At 30.7% G+C, this 16,094-nt stretch overlaps 2 long non-coding RNA genes across 2 annotated transcripts; both read left to right on the top strand.

The window, feature by feature from the left end:
• The first annotated feature begins 322 nt into the window (after positions 1 to 322).
• Positions 323 to 1,490, top strand: LOC149492128 (uncharacterized). The gene is made up of 2 exons (XR_016319126.1): positions 323 to 420; positions 1,403 to 1,490. It is a non-coding gene; the product is annotated as an uncharacterized LOC149492128 (long non-coding RNA).
• A 5,993-nt stretch (positions 1,491 to 7,483) lies between these two features.
• Positions 7,484 to 10,086, top strand: LOC149492127 (uncharacterized). The gene is made up of 3 exons (XR_016319125.1): positions 7,484 to 7,708; positions 8,688 to 8,773; positions 9,579 to 10,086. It is a non-coding gene; the product is annotated as an uncharacterized LOC149492127 (long non-coding RNA).
• The last annotated feature ends 6,008 nt before the right edge of the window (positions 10,087 to 16,094 follow it).

Genomic DNA, 16,094 nt, shown 5'->3' with positions numbered 1-16,094 from the left:
AATCGAGTAAAAATCTAGCTGAGTCGTTGAATCAGACCGATCCGGTTCGGATCGAACCGGAATCATCTAGAAGTTGGACATACTTTATTTCTTTTCTTTTCTTCTTCTTCCTTTCCTCTCCTGCGTCGACCTCATCTCCTCCTCCTCTTCTCCTCTTCTTCTCTTCCTCTTTTTTTCTTCTTCTTCTTCTTTCTTTCCTTTTTCTTTCTTTCTTTCCCTTTCTTCTTCCCTGCAACTGGGTCTGCGTCACTGCCAGCTCCTCCTCTAGCTCATCGCGCCACCACAGCCCCTTCTGCCTTCGATCGAGCAAGCGCGCGCCTCACCCGCTCGTCACGCCATCGCCACCGCCTAGCCGCCGCTCCAGCACGCCTCCGATCACCAAGCTAGCAGAAATTCAACAAAAAAAAAAAATATATCGGGGTATAAATTAATTTAAATACATTTTAGTTAATTAATTTAATTTTATTAATGATAGTTAATTAAATTTAGTTAGTTTAATTTTAATAATTTTAGTTGATTTAGTTAATGTTAATAATATTAGTTAATTAAATTAAGTTTATTATTTGCAGTTAATTAATTTAGTAGTATTAGTTAATGAAATTAATTTTATTATTTGTAGTCAATTAGTTTAGTTAAGTTAATGTTAGTAATGTTAGTTAATTAAATTAATTTTATTTGTAGTAATTAATTTGGTTAATTTAATTTGGTCATTGTGAGTAGTTAATAGCTTTATAATATTAGTGTTGATATAATTAAGGTAGTTTAAAAATAATGTTATTGTAATGTATAAATTGGATTGTGTGGTGATGTTGAGATTGAAGGAGGATGGGAAAATGTCATTTGATTAATTCCCGATGGATGGGCTGTGTGGTTTGAAATTATTAGATAAACTGTTGATATTTTAACAGGTGGATAATCCAAATTTTAGGGGAGATGCTGCCGAAAAGTCGGTAGAAAATAAATTGTATTTTAGAAACTAAATTACTTATAGCGATTAAATTATTCATAGAAATTAAAAATATAGAATAAGATTATGAGAGGGATAAATAAACAAATAAATAAATAAACAAGAGGAATGAATTTATATATAGTTCAGTGAATTAAATACCGACTAAAGTTATTAACGTTATGAATATTATATGATCAATCGTATTATCATTATATTTATTATTATTAATCATATTAAATATTTGATTAGTAGTATCATAAAATATTAATTACCAAATAATTAGACGTTTTACTTAACGAATAAATTAGAAGAAATAAATCAAATAAAGATGCACTATAGATATACAGTTTAGTTTGATAAGTTAGTGAACCGACGAGTAACGAAAACAAATAAATGAATGTAAACTGCATTTTCCAAATTAGAATTCTTATGTAGAATTTTCTTATTATATAGATACTTATAAAGTTTCGGACTGTGAAGACAAAGGCTGGGAGCGCACAATAAGAAAGGCAGTCCTTTGAAGGACAACAAAAAAAACTGTGAGTAGTGTTAGATAATTCGCCTCATCCCTGCATTCATGCATTCACGACTAAATGTTATCATGCATTACTGCTATATTGTGATGCACTATTTTGATATTAAATAATGCTTGATTACCTGTGATGTGATATTGCTGTGCCTTGTTTGTGTGGAATTGGGATGATGTGGACCACCATGGATTTGTGAGGACGGTCTATGTGATATGGATCCTGAATATGATATGATATGGAGTTTGACCGTCAGCCGGGAAATGGGAGATCGGCCCCCCGTGTGCACCTGATGATATGGATTATATGGAAAACCACAGGATGGCTTCTTGTTGTTGCGCACCTGATGATCTAGATTTGATTGTAGCCCACAGGGTGGCCTCCTGTTGTGAGCACTTGATGATCTAGATTGGATGGAGACCACCGGGTTGCCTCCTGTTGGCATTTTTTTTTTTAAAAAAGAGAGAGAATGGAAAAACAATGAGAGGACTGGTCAGTGAGGATTAGACCAGTTGGCCGTATGGGGGTCGGCTCCCTGGTGCACATGTATGAGAGGGCGAGCCATGTGTGAGGACGGCTCGTTGGGGTTTTAGGTGGTGCCACTGACTAATTTCCACGTGATGTGATTATATGAAGGTGATACTAATTGTGGTTGCTGTTGTATTGCCATTTGTGTGACACTGCATGATCATAAATTTAATCGATAAACAAATAAAAATATTTTAGCAATCTGTATGATTTGTGTGGGTGAGGAGGGGTTATCTAACCCTACTCATTGAGTTTGGCGCTCACCCCTGTCTACCTATTTTTTTCCAGGTAATAGAAGAAGAAAAATCCTATGGAGTTGAGACATAAGTATAGAAGACTGTAAACGATAAATAAATGATTGATGTAAATGTACAAGGTTAGAGTTCCGCGAATTGTATGCTAGTGGGTTGTAGAGAACTGTACTAAGTTGTACATAATTGAAAATAACAGTATGGGGCCTGTAATCCACAATTATGAATAGTAAATGAGATTTGCATAATCATAGGCTTACTACGGGCTTCGGGGGCCTTAAGCCCACCCAGGTCCTAGTGCCGGTCCGGTCCATGGAAATGGGTTCGTGTCAAAGTTGGTATCAGAGCATAAGTTGGGGCCTTAGGAATCGAATTGCGGAATCTTAGGAGGAAATTGAAACATAGGAAGCCTATGTTGGGATCCGGTCCGTAAACCAGCAAGAGGAGATGGTAGTCTGGAATTGAATTCCATTTTAGTGCCGGTGACGCATCGCGCACGAGGATGGGAGGAAATCTATATGAAACTTAGGATGAGAATTAAAGGTAGATAAATAATAGTAAATTATAAATAGGTCTGGTAACTGACGTTGATAAAATAATTTTGAGTTTTGCTAAATCCTCTCCATAAATTTTGAAGCAAAATCAGGTGGAAATGGATGTAATGGCCTGATCACCCAGTACACCTTGATCCAACATGAGACACTGCTTCGGTGAATTACTTGAAACTGTTTAGAAAAGAAATTCAGAAGTTTTAAAGACAATAAGAAAGTGAGTTTATTGAATAATTATAGATATAAAAAAATGTGTTAGTATTTATGGAAATTGTTTTTGTTGTGAAGTTTGCAATTAATGTTTAGTTTTATTGTTCTGTCGATGTCTCTACAACGATTGCAATTTTGATTTATTGTCTATCCCGAGGACTAAATTAGGCCTACAGAAAATAATAGTGATAAATTAATAATAAATGGTATAGAATATGAATTTGAAGAAAATTTCAATTAAGATATAGATTAAATTCTAGGAATGTTTGCGGTTAGGGATTACAGAGTGGAAATTGTAATCTAATTAGGAAAGGGAGGATTTAGGATAAATAATCATACTAGACAAGAATCCTCAATTAACCAAGGCAAAACTTAAGGATGTAAAAAGAGGAATTTGTAAATTTCTCAAGTAGAATATTAAGGAGAATAGAAATTTATTGGAATAATTAATAAAGTCAAACGTAGAAACAATAAATTGTGTTTAAGTACAACAAAAGGTAGTTGATAGGTGTTGATTGGGTAATTCTCGACATATAGAAGTTAAATAGAGTTATTAAAGCAATATAAAAGACAAAGGGTAATTTAACCATAAGAGTAATGTGAAGACACATAATTTCTGATAGGTCATATTGAGGTGAGGCAAAATAACTAAACAGAATAAAGAAGCAGGTAAAACTTCCTTGAACAATTAGCATGAAAGGTAAGATTTTGGGTGTTTTAATATAGAATTAAAAGTAGTAAATAATTGGGCAAAGGTTTGAATTTAAAAATTTTATTAATATGGAAAAGATTGACTAATAGATAATAGAAGTAATTATAGCCATGGAATTATTATAAATCTATATGAGAAATTTACGAAAAAAAAATGATAAGTTGAGCAATTCAATTGAATCGTTAACAGACTTATACTTAGTGGGGCTAGACTAAATTGATGAATTAATTATAATAAAATGAATGTAGAAGATGATGAATAACTTTAAATCACAAAATGGGGGAATGAATGGGAAAGGAACGTGGATGCTATAGGAAAAACTTAATAATTAAGGGAATTTGATATATCTAGGTAGAGAGTTATGTAAAAAGAAACTAGTAGTAATTGTGAATCTAAGTTAATTATAAGAAACGTATATAAAATTTGCTTTCAAGCATTAAGTACAAAATTAGATTGAGGTGCTAAGTAAAATAAAAGCAAAATGTAACAAAATTTGGAAGAGGATAAAAGTCAAAGATAACTCATAATAATGAAGTAGAGATTGAAAAAAAAAATTAAAAATTAAATTAGAATAAAGACAGGCTAAGAAGCAATGACCTTAGGAACGCCATAGATTCATGTACCCATCCTTAAAACTCTTTTACGGATAAGACTTAAATGAGGTTGGGTACACTAAAGAGATATGAAGGATAAAAAGAAATATTAAAAAATAATAAAAATAAATTGGGAAAGAAATAAAGCTCAAATGTAAGAAATATGTATACACAAATAATACTAATAGTACAAATAAAGATAACAGATAAATAATAAATAAAAAATAATAATAATAATACTCATAATAATAATTAATAATAAAATAAAAATAACCTTTGAAAAAAAAAATTTGAATTAAGGTGTGAACTAATATATTTGACAGACTAGAACTAGCCAAAGGAATAATAATGATGGATATTAGAATATTCTTGGTTAAGAAGATCATTTAGGGATGAAATATGTAACAGAAGACTGGAACTTGATGATTTGAGGATTGTCCTCGTGGAGATAGACAATTCATTTTTGTGAAATAACAAAAGGTTTTCAAAAATACAGCGGGTATTGATTTTCAAACTTGATAAAAATATTTTTATACCGCGATTGATATTGGTATTTAAATGACATTAAGGTAAATGCAAATATTTATTATAAGAATTTTAAAGTTATGTGTGTGTGACATGCTGATATTGTTACACGTGGAAAAAAAAAATTATTTTGAAAATTTTTTAGATATAGTCAGTTACCCAAGAATGGTCAACCTAGGCATGTAGTTGATAACTCATTAGTTGAATTTGTGAAATATACGATTAATCTAATGATTTATATCAGCGAAATAATGTTATTATAACTATTAGTAAATCAAGACTTTTAATTTGCTCAAAAATCTTTAGTAGACAGTTGATGAAATGTCTGATATGAGATAATTAGTGTTGCAAACTATTATTATAAATGAACCATTGAATAGAAACTTTCTTAAGAAAAAGAGATTTGACATCAGTAACCAGAAATGAACTGTAGAATTAACTTGGGAATAAAGAGATATAAAGCAGTGAAACTTAGAAATAGATATATTAAAAAAAAATAGAAACTTTTGAGTACTATGCCTTTTTAACTGTAGTAAATATGTGACAACAGAATTAAAGAGACTTGATGTGGAAACGTTACCATGTGCCAGGTAATTACGAAATCATAAGAAAAACCTATTCTACTTTAGAGAACGTTTTGGAGTAAAAGATATGCTAATGACAATACAAATGTAAATATGTGACCAGAAGTTGATAAATATTAAAATTAATAAATTTACATCCTGACAAGATGGCTGGCAGCAAAGAAAAAGAATATTCGAAGTTGGATCATTCTGTGAGACAATGCTTAAATTGCATTAGTGGGCTATCTGAAAACTGATACAGGAGCAGATGTAAACAACCCATAAATTATTAAACAATTACACTTCAGAGGAAAGTTTGCAGAATAGTGATTAACATTAGGGAAATGTATAGATATTAGTTGATATTAGTTGAGGTTGAGATAAGAACACCAGGTGGCATTGTGCTACCTGATAAACTAGAGTTGATAAGGTTAAATGAATAAATTTAAGGAAGTGATAAATACCTTGCTAAACTTAAATAAGAAAAGGGTGAGATAGATAAATTGATACTATATTTTAAAACTTGGATGGAAAATTAAACAATTAGCTTAAGTATTATAAATGTGGAGTAGGACCTTGCGATTATTTCATAATTAAGGTATAACTGAACTTTTATATGGAACGAATAAATTATTTAGTTGACGCAGAGTTGGGTGAAAGAAATTGAGTTAGTGATGTCTACTTAAATGGTGTAATGTCGGAATTGTATGACAGTGTTATGGTCGGGACTTAAGAACTGTTATTGAGATAATAATATTAGGGTGAAACGATAGTGATCGGATAAATCGTGAAAAATCATGATTCGTAGTATAAAGAAACTAAGTGGAAGGAATGTTGAATAGTATGCTTTACTATCATTAAGATGAATTAATAAACAACCTAAGTGAAATGAGCGGTTATTATGAAAGTCAACTTTTAATGATATATGTTAAGATATTTAAGGAATAAGTGTTAGATGTAAGGACGACGATTAAATAGAAAGTGTGGAGATCCCTATAGAGTAAGATAACTAATAGTGCAGAGATGTCCTTAGTAAAGGAGCTGTTTAAATAATTACGCTAATATACAACAAATATATTATAAGAAAGATAGGACTTGTGGTAAATAAGACTCGAATCGTCCTGCGATATTATAAAAAGCAGGGGTTACAAGATAATTTTCCTTAAACTTGCGTCTCTTAGACGAAGCTTCTTGTAAGCCTTGGGCAAGTAGTGCGAACATGGAACAAAACGTTGCTTTAAATAAGGTAATTGGTACAGAAGAACAACTAGAATACCTCTACTCATCTTTCCTCGATCAATATATGGGTTCTGGAGCTGTCATTTGAAAATTGAAGTAATTCCTATGACTTTGAAATTCTATCTCTCTGTCCATTCTCATTCTTTTTCCACTAGACTCAATTCGAGGACGAATTGTCTTAAGGGGGGAAGATTGTAATACCCCCGAATTTTTATTTCGAAATTTTCAAATTTAATTTAAATCAAAAATAAGAATTTTGACAGTGTGGGCTGTAAATGTAACACAGTCTCAAATCGAGCCCAAATTTTTGAGTTGGGCCCAAGCCCAAAACAGATTATTCGGGAATTTCGATTAGAGAACACTTAAAAAGTTTCGATGAAATAAAATGGGACTCTAGTTACTAATTGATTACAAATGTATGTATATGTATGTAACTGCAATATAAATTAATTGTCTTAAAATCAAATATCATTACTATTAATATTGTATTATAATTGAGTAATAGAGAAAATATTGCGAAACCGAACTAAATAAACAAAATAAGTCGAACCAGACCCAAAAATCAAATTGATTTTTCGAAAACCAAATGAATAACTTGAGAATCATGTGAAAAACCTGCAAATCGAGTAAAAATCGAGATGAGTCGTTGAATCAGACCGATCCGGTTCGGATCGAACCGGAATCATCTAGAAGTTGGACATACTTTATTTCTTTTCTTTTCTTCTTCTTCTTCCTTTCCTCTCCTGCGTCGACCTCATCTCCTCCTCCTCTTCTCCTCTTCTTCTCTTCCTTCTTTCTTCTTCCTTCTTCTTCTCTCTTTTCTTTCTTTCCTTTTTCTTTCTTTCTTTCCCTTTCTTCTTCTTCCCTGCAACTGGGTCTGCGTCATTGCCAGCTCCTCCTCTAGCTCATCGCGCCACCACAGCCCCTTCTGCCTTCGATCGAGCAAGCGCCGCGCCTCACCCAGCTCGTCACGCCATCGCCACCGCCTAGCCGCCGCTCCAGCACGCCTCCGATCACCAAGCTAGCAGAAATTCAACAAAAAAAAAAAAATTATATCGGGGTATAAATTAATTTAAATACATTTTAGTTAATTACTTTAATTTTATTAATGATAGTTAATTAAATTTAGTTAGTTTAATTTTAATAATTTTAGTTGATTTAGTTATGTTAATAATCTTAGTTACTTACACTTCAGTTTACTTAGTTTGCCGTTCCTTAATTTAGTCGTCTTAGTTCAATGCCCTTCCTTTTATTCATTTGTCGTCCATTCGGTTCGTTCCGTTCCTGTTAGTCCTGTTCGTTCCTTCCCTTCCTTTCTTTGTCGTTCCTTCTTGGTTCCTTTCCTTGGTCCTTGTGCGTCGTTCCTCGCTTTCTCCCTTCGTGTTGCTCTTTCAGGCGTTTCCCCTCCTTTCTTGTCCTGTCTCCCTTGGCTTGTGTGGTGCTGTTGGCGCTTGCCGGCGGCTGGACCCTGTCTTTGCTTAATTGCCCGATGGATGGGCTGTGTGGTTTGAAATTATTAGATAAACTGTTGATATTTTAACAGGTGGATAATCCAAATTTTAGGGGAGATGCTGCCAAAAAGTCGGTAGAAAATAAATTGTATTTTAGAAACTAAATTACTTATAGCGATTAAATTATTCATAGAAATTAAAAATATAGAATAAGATTATGAGAGGGATAAATAAACAAATAAATAAATAAACAAGAGGAATGAATTTATATATAGTTCAGTGAATTAAATACCGACTAAAGTTATTAACGTTATGAATATTATATGATCAATCGTATTATCATTATTAATATTATTATTATTAATCATATTAAATATTTTGATTAGTAGTATCATAAAATATTAATTACCAAATAATTAGACGTTTTACTTAACGAATAAATTAGAAGAAATAAATCAAATAAAGATGCACTATAGATATACAGTTTAGTTTGATAAGTTAGTGAACCGACGAGTAACGAAACAAATAAATGAATGTAAACTGCATTTCCAAATTAGAATTCTTATGTAGAATTTTCTTATTATATAGATACTTATAAAGTTTCGGACTGTGAAGACAAAGGCTGGGAGCGCACAATAAGAAAGGCAGTCCTTTGAAGGACAACAAAAAAAACTGTGAGTAGTGTTAGATAATTCGCCTCATCTGCCTGCATTCATGCATTCACGACTAAATGTTATCATGCATTACTGCTATATTGTGATGCACTATTTGTTGATATTAAATAATGTTTGATTACCTGTGATGTGATATTGCTGTGCCTTGTTTGTGTGGAATTGGGATGATGTGGACCACCATGGATTTGTGAGGACGGTCTATGTGATATGGATTTTGAATATGATATGATATGGAGTTTGACCGTCAGCCGGGTAAATGGGAGATCGGCGCCCCCGTGTGCACTTGATGATATGGATTATATGGAAAACCACAGGATGACTTCTTGTTGTTGCGCACCTGATGATCTAGATTTGATTTGTAGCCCGCAGGGTGGCCTCCTATTGTGAGCACTTGATGATCTAGATTGGATGGAGACCACCGGTTTGCCTCCTGTTGGCATTTTTTTTTTAAAAAAAGAGAATGGAAAAACAATGAGAGGACTGGTCAATGAGGATTAGACCAGTTGGCCGTATGGGGGTCGGCTCCCTGGTGCACATGTATGAGAGGGCGAGCCATGTGTGAGGACGGCTCGTTGGGGTTTTAGGTGGTGCCACTGACTAATTTCCACGTGATGTGATTATATGAAGGTGATACTAATTGTGGTTGCTGTTGTTTTGCCATTTGTGTGACACTGCATGATCATAAATTTAATCGATAAACAAATAAAAATATTTTAGCATCTGTATGATTGTGTGGAGTGAGAGGGTTATCTAACCCTACTCATTGAGTTTGGCGCTCACCCCTGCCTACCTATTTTTTTTCCAGGTAATAGAAGAAAGAAAAATCTTATGGAGTTGAGACATAAGTATAGAAGACTGTAAACGATAAATAAATGATGATGTAAATGTACAGGTAGAGTTCCGCAATTGTATTCTAGTGGGTTGTAGATGAACTGTACTAGTGGTACATAATTGAAATAAATTATTGGGCCTGTATCCACAATTATGAATAGTAAATGAGATTTGCATAATATAGGCTTACTATGGGCTTCGGGGGCCTTAAGCCCACCTAGGTCCTAGTGCCGGTCCGGTCCATGGAAATGGGTCGTGACAAAGTTGGTATCAGAGCATAAGTTGGGCCTTAGGAATCAATTGCGGAACTTAGGAAATTGAAACATAGGACTCCTATGTTGGGATCGGTCGTAACCGACAAAGGAGATGTAGTCTGGATTGAATTCCATTTTAGTGCCGGTGGACGCATCGCGCACGAGGATGGGAGGAAATCATTATTAATATTATTATTATTAATAATATCACATCATATTCAGAATCCATATCACATAGACCGTCCTCACAAATCCATGGTGGTCCACATCATTCCAATTCCACACAAACAAGGCACAGCAATATCACATCACAGGTAATCAAACATTATTTAATATCAACAAATAGTGCATCACAATATAGCAGTAATGCATGATAACATTTAGTCGTGAATGCATGAATGCAGGCAGATGAGGCGAATTATCTAACACTACTCACAGTTTTTTTTGTTGTCTTTCAAAGGACTGCCTTTCTTATTGTGCGCTCCCAGCCTTTGTCTTCACAGTCCGAAACTTTATAAGTATCTATATAATAAGAAAATTCTACATAAGAATTCTAATTTGGAAAATGCAGTTTACATTCATTTATTTGTTTTCGTTACTCGTCGGTTCACTAACTTATCAAACTAAACTGTATATCTATAGTGCATCTTTATTTGATTTATTTTTTCTAATTTATTCGTTAAGTAAAACGTCTAATTATTTGGTAATTAATATCTATATGAAACTTAGGATGAGAATTAAAGGTAGATAAATAATAGTAAATTATAAATAGGTCTGGGTAATTGACGTTGATAAAATAAATTTTGAGTTTTGCTAAATCCTCTCCATAATTTTGAAGCAGAAAATCAGTTGGAAATTGAAAATAAAAAAAAAAAAATTCAGTTTGAATAACCGACGGTTCAGGGCTGGTTCAAGTTCAGATTTTAACATTCACATGAACCTTAACCGGCCCTTGAACCACTGGCTCCGGTTCAAAATTTAAACCGACGGCTCCGATTCGGTTCCGGTTCATCTATAGTATAGTTTGGTTTCGATTCGATTTCGATTCAAAATAAACTCGTGGCCATGCCTACAATGGAAAAAACACCATACTTGTAACATGATAAATGTGAATTCATGTAAGAATCAAGTGAGACTATATAACATGATAAATGAATAAAAATGATGTCTCTTAATAATATTGTATAATATGATAAATGGATAAAAAATTATAAACTTTAAACATACATTTTAAAAACTAATATGAACCAACTCTATCGGTATAAATTAATTCTATTATTTTTATAAAATTGAAAAACAAAGATTATTTACTTACTATTTTATTTCATCTGAATTTAACCCTTCTAATTTTTGATTTTTTTTAAATCAAGAAGATGTTAAATAAAATTAAAATTTAATTGAAAATTAATATTCCAGCAACTGCAGGCGAGGATGGATACAGAAGCTCCAGTTAACCTCCAGTGCGGACAAACCACGAGTTCTTTGGAACATCTCAACATTTAGAAATTTAGAATACAGTAGTGCTTTCGGATTTAGATCACTCAAAGGAAGTGAAATGATGGGAAGACGAGAGTAGGGCATTGTCTCTTTTACCCTTCCGTGTAAATGCTATTATTGCCATCTTTGATCAAAAGTTGAGTGCATTGTCTCTTTTTAGCCTTACGTGGGATACATTTATACGGATATGTATCTGACAAACTTAATCATTAATGGATAGTTATTTTCCAAATATTTAACCAATTATGGTATTGTTTTAGAGTAAATATTCTAATTTCTAAATCCATCTAGATGTAATTAAAAAAAAAAAAACTTATTCATATTCTAGTTAGAATATTTGCATTTATTGAATCGTCACACATGCAATGAGCTATTAATTAATTAGTTAATATTATCAATTTGTACATAACATAACCATTTCATGTTAAAATATTGTAGGTTATAAATTGTGAAAAAAATAAAAACAACGAACTTTATGTGTTGTAACTAATCTGTATTGCATCCATGCTAAATTTATTTTAATTCAATTGCATGTTAAAAATGATAAATTGACTTATACAACAACAGTAATTGTACGAATTGGGTGTTATATGGTAGAGTGTTTGTTTTGCTTGTTTTGTTATGTAAAAAATCAGGGATTAGAAGAATAGTATCCCATCTTTTTTTTTTATTATTTTTTAAAGATAAAAATATATATTATACTCTTTAATTTGCGGATCATCATATTACTTGAGATATTAGAGTAAAACTAATTTCCATTATTTGGAAAATAAATCTTTTTTTTACCATCTAATTTTTCAATTTTGTCTCTCTACCAGAATTACGAGCATCTTCAACCTACAATTTCTTATATAATCTTTCTACCACTCTCATAAAATTGATCTTTTTCTTTGATTTCTCTACTCTATATATCATAAATGCATCAATTTTGATCTCTATTTCTTCCCTTTTTTTGACCGGACACTAATTTTGATCGCTAATCTCACCTTCATTGATATTTTTTCTTATCACTAGGTGCTTGGTGACAACCATAAACTATTTATTTCTCTTTTATTTCTTCAAAATAAAATTTGCAAAAATATGATATCAAATTTTAAATATTTTAATAAATAAATTATAGTTCCTCCTGCGATACTCCAACCACCCCATGAATTGGTTATTCCTAAACGAGCCATGAAGTCTTTTTCTCTTTTGCATTAAGATAAAAGATAAAAAAAAAAACGATTTGATCCAATCTAAATCTATTTGAATGTAACATATAATAGTGGAGCCCGAGAGTTGATGTGTATTCGAATCATGGAACTAGTAATCGATGATATTCTTTGTATCTGATTGTTTAGTTTTTCTAAGCTTCTCCATGAAGTTCTAGCATTAATCTATCTCATTTAACCAACAAATCAAATTCAATCCCAACTCCAGGTTCAATATTAGATTAATAAAATATACAGAGTCAAAACTTAATGCAGTTACTTTTACAACCCTACCAACCATAATAACGAGATTAATCAATAAACAAAAAATTCTCTGTCAACTCATTTTACATAAAGAAACATTATGTCAACTGATCCCTCCACAGAAAGAAATTAAACTAAACAAAATAACAAAATTCAAATTTATGATGGATTATTAAGTTTGTGTACCTCTCAACATTCTTCTTTGGAAGTCATTAATTAATCTATAAATAATATAAATTGAGAAAATTATAGAAGATTGTACACACACACACATATATATATATATATAAAATAAAAATGGAAAAATTATTAGACAAAAATATGATATAATTGACATATTGTTAATAAATATAACTAGAATTAGAATATACAATTTTAATTTGAAACTAGGAACAAGAAATTCAAAATCTAATATATTAAATATTTAAAAATATAATATATTAAATATTTAAAAATCAAATATGATTTTGGGATAAACGACATAAAAGAGTCTTGAAGAGAATATTTTAGATACGTGAACGAATTATTATTTTTTAAATATTATTAAAAATGATATTTAAAATAAAAAATTATGCAGTAAAATATAAGAAATGATGTATATTAAAACTTTACTTGATTGTTTAGACAAATAATTTAGAACCTTATTCCCTTTCCCTTCTCTCTTTTTCTCTCTAGTTTTTGAACCTAATTTTAGTTTAAACAGCGTTCACTACTTTCTACTTTTTATCTCGTTTCATCTTTTTTGCTTTTCATTTTTTATTCACTTTAATAAACACAAAACTGTTTTTCCTATCACATATCTGTCTTTTTTTTTTTTTTTTTTTTTTGCTATTGTTGCGTTTTCTCCATATTTGAATTTTTTTTGTCTATTCTTTATGAGAATTTATTATTGAATAAAGATATGATATTTGACTTTATTTGGTTAGAGACTTTAGATCTTGATTTGGAGGTGTGGATCTTCGATTAATGGAGCTTCATAGTGCGGCATGTTGCTCAATTGATTCTATTAGCGAATAGCAGCAGAAACTCATCTGTGTTTGTCATATATTGCAAATTCTTGGAAAAATAATCCAACTATAAAAGATCCAGCGAAGTTATTATTTTGTTATCCAAATCAATTAATGGACTAAATGCTGCTATAACGATTTATATCTTTTGTCAAAATCAATTCCGAGTAGATAAATCTTTTTTTTTTTTTTAATTTCATCATTCAAAAGAATATGAATTATTTTCTTTCGTTAAAAGATCAACAAACTCTATTAGCTACTAACAGCAAACTTCCATATCTAGAATATATGAGTGTTTGTAATTCTTGATATTATTAATAAATTACATTTAAAAAACTTTTCTTTAGTTTTTAATAAATTATTTTCATTTAACTACAAAACTCTACATATTTTAAGTATAAAAATGAAACTTAATGCAATATTTTTGTATAATTAGAAAAAACATGTCATATATATATCGATATCCTTTTTAAAAGTTTTCTTATTTATATTTTGTATTCTCTCTTAATTTACATAGTATAAAAGCCAAATTTACATGGTTCGGTTCGGTCGCCATAAGTAGTAACCCTCTTCATTATTCCTATGATCTTTCTTGCAGTTACGTACCCTAACTTCAACCTCCATAACTGCCTTACCATTTACAAAAGCTCCTTATATAGGTTCTACGTGAAGGAGATGATTACTATCTTTAAGGCTTTCTTTCTTAGGATTTTGAAAAAAAACAATAACAACAAGACTTTTTTCAATTTTTCTTACAGGCAATATACAAATATTAATCGTTAATGCATAGTTATTTTTCCAAATATATAACCAATTACAAGTGTATATATATATATATATATATATATATATATATATATATATATATATTAAATCCATCTAGATGTTCACTTTGATGCAATTATAAAAAGAAAAAAAAAAAATCTTATATATGATTGTTAGAATATGTGCATTTATTGAATCGTCACACATGCAATTAATGAGTTATTAATTAATTAATTAATTAATATTATTAACTTGTACATAACTATTTCATGTTATAGTTTTGTAGGTTACAAGTTGTGAAAAAATAAAAATCATGAAACTCTCTGTGGTGTAACTAATCTGTAATGCATCAATGCTAAATTTATTTTATTTTAATTGTATGTTATAAATGACAAATTGAACTATAAAACTATTTTTGACAATAATTATTAGAATTAGGTGTTACATGATGGAGTTTTTGTTTTGCCATGTAAAAAATTAGAGATTAATAGAATAGTATCCTACCCATTTTATTATTTTTTATATATATAAAATATATTATCCTTTTTAATTTCTAAACGGTCAAACTTATTTGAGATATTAGAGTAAAACTAATTTTCATTTCATTATTTGGAATATCAATCTTTTTATTACCATCTACTTTTTAGATTCTGTTTCTCCATAATTTGTTTGACATGAAATCAACAAAATAAGCGAAATAGATCAACTCATGCAAGAAGTAGGAGGATCTTCAACATAAACAGTTTCATTATATAAATCTTTCAACTACTCTAAAAAAATTGATGTTTGTCTTTAATTTCTCTACTCTATTTATGATCAATACATCAATCTTGGTCTTATTGAATTCTTTCTGTTTTTTTCACAATACATTAATCTTGATCACTAATTGCACCTTTACTATTTTGCTTATCACAAGGTTTTTTGTGACAATCAGAAACTATTTATTTCTTCAAAATAAAATTTAGAAAAGTACAATATCAGATCTTGAACATTTTATTAAATACTTTGTCGTAAATTGATTTATTTTGAGTTCTAATATTCTCCGTGAAGTTTGTAGCGTCAATCTAGCTCATTTAACTAATAAATCAACTTTAAATCCAAATCCAAGTTCAAGATTAATTTAATAAAAGAAATAAGTCAAAGCTCAGCGTGGTTAATTTTGCAGCTTTAATAATCACGATAACAAGATTTAATTAATAACCAGTTTGGTGAGCCAATGGGAATACTACTCCTATTGTGTAGCCTACAATATTATTTCGGTCTATAAAAGCCTCTATTGAATTTAAAAAATATCATTTTACTTTTTGAATCACCTTTGTTTTTCTTTATTCACATTCCATAATTCCATTTTGAACCTATCTCACATCATTATTTCAATAAAGATTTACTTGGAAACATTTTAAAATTATATAACATAGGAAAATCCCAATATTCATACAAGGGCATTAGGAGCTCTGAGGGGAAAGGAAAATGCACAATATATTATATATTTTGAGCTATGCTAACAAATCAA

Source organism: Jatropha curcas, unplaced genomic scaffold, assembly GCF_041381405.1.
Source record: "Jatropha curcas cultivar XTBG-Jc1 unplaced genomic scaffold, XTBG_Jcur_1.0 HiC_scaffold_105_pilon, whole genome shotgun sequence".
In the NCBI taxonomy this organism is placed as follows: domain Eukaryota; kingdom Viridiplantae; phylum Streptophyta; class Magnoliopsida; order Malpighiales; family Euphorbiaceae; genus Jatropha; species Jatropha curcas.
This window is presented reverse-complemented; position numbering and strand designations above follow the sequence as displayed.